The 1,548-nt window shown below is 38.0% G+C and overlaps 1 long non-coding RNA gene across 1 annotated transcript in view; it reads right to left on the bottom strand.

Moving 5' to 3' along the window:
• LOC116686223 (uncharacterized) overlaps positions 1–1,217 on the bottom strand; it is a 13,804-nt gene extending 12,587 nt beyond the window's left edge. The window contains exon 1 of the long non-coding RNA XR_004331190.1: positions 1,171–1,217. This is a non-coding gene — a long non-coding RNA (uncharacterized LOC116686223). The remainder of the gene's footprint in view (positions 1–1,170) is intronic.
• Between the last annotated feature and the right edge of the window lie 331 nt (positions 1,218–1,548).

The raw sequence follows: 1,548 nt of genomic DNA, 5'->3' as shown, positions 1-1,548 counted from the left end.
CCAACCTAAGTCAAATTCCTCGTATGTATGTCATACCTGGCGGATAAAGCTGATTCTGATTCTAATTTAAACCTACATTGTGCAATTTCTTGAGTTGACTCTTAGCAAAGATCCCTTTGTTCTTTCACAAATATGTGCTCATTCATGTGTAATTACTTCCACCAATTAATTAAAGTATTCTCTTAAGCGTAGAATTCAGAATACATACAAGCGACTAATGATGGCCAACATGAAGCGCATCTGTCTTTAAAATACATTAGCTAAAGGGGGACATTCTGTCATGACTCCAGCATCATGACTCTGTGCTGTTCTAACCTGATATCTGTTTGTCCCAAGTTGCCTGAACGCATCACTGCTGATTCTCCACTACACACACCTTCTGTCATATGCAATCTGCACACCTGGTCCTGATCTCAACCTCTGCTCCATTTAAGCCGTGACCTGACATCCATTTCCTGCCAGATCATTAGCGTAAACAGTACGTTTAGCTCTTGTCTCTATGGTCTAGTTTTTTCTAAGTCTGTTGCTTTATTCTCGGTTTGCCTGTCGCTAATTTGCGTCCTGTTCTCTGTCTGCAGTATCATCAGGATTGAGCCACATTCCCGGATCTGCACATATCCTCCAGCTTCCTATTCCACCCACTGCCTACCATTTGGACTTACCTGTTGCTACATTGCTATTTTACATAAATACCCACCTTATTATTCATACTTACCTTGTCCTGGTCTGCTTCTGGGTTCCTGTTTTTGACAAATCGTGACACATACTTTGTGCTTTTAAACTCAGTGGCACAGTGACAAATGCGAGGGGGAGATTACTTTCCAGGGAAGCGAAAAAAGAAAACGACAACGTGACAGGCAAAGCAACAGGACCAAAGTTAATATTGGATTGGCTAGGACAGCTGCAGGTCAACGATGGAGGTACTAAGAGCTAATTTCAGGTTTGCCCACCGTAGGAGTTAAAATGTGCTCAAAATGTGGGGGGGGGGGCTAGAAAGTAGCGTTAAATATTACCTCTAGATGGGAGAAATTCTTACACATCGTAGCTTTAAATTGTTTAAATATTAAATAAACTAAGTGTTCTCAAAATATAAAATATCCTCTTGATGAAAACAAGATTAGTTAATTAAATTAAAATAGATTAAATTGTAATACTTTTAAATAGAATTACCTTTGCTGAGGTGATGATTGTCTGACAGAGAGAAGAACAAGCTGAAGGAAGATATGTGATCTTCATATAGTTTAATATTGTACTTTTTACTGCCATACATTTATGTGACAAAGTTACTTTTTATCTAAAACTATATGAAGCGGTACTTACACTACTAATCTACATGGAAAAGTATCTAAAATTTACTCCACATTAATAAACCACATCATTAAAATGCTCTTATTTGATAAAACCTCTCCTGAAAAAACCCTCCTTCAACCCTGATGTCTTAGCAAACTATAGACCTATATCTAACCTTCCCTTTCTCTCCAAGATCCTTAAGAATCAGAATCAGAATCAGAATCAGCTTTATTGACCAAGTATGAAGACACATACGAG

This window comes from Etheostoma spectabile, unplaced genomic scaffold (genome assembly GCF_008692095.1).
Source record: "Etheostoma spectabile isolate EspeVRDwgs_2016 unplaced genomic scaffold, UIUC_Espe_1.0 scaffold333, whole genome shotgun sequence".
Classification (NCBI taxonomy): Eukaryota; Metazoa; Chordata; class Actinopteri; order Perciformes; family Percidae; genus Etheostoma; species Etheostoma spectabile.
The sequence above is the reverse complement of the archived record's forward strand: the minus strand, read 5'-3'. Positions and strand labels throughout refer to the sequence as shown.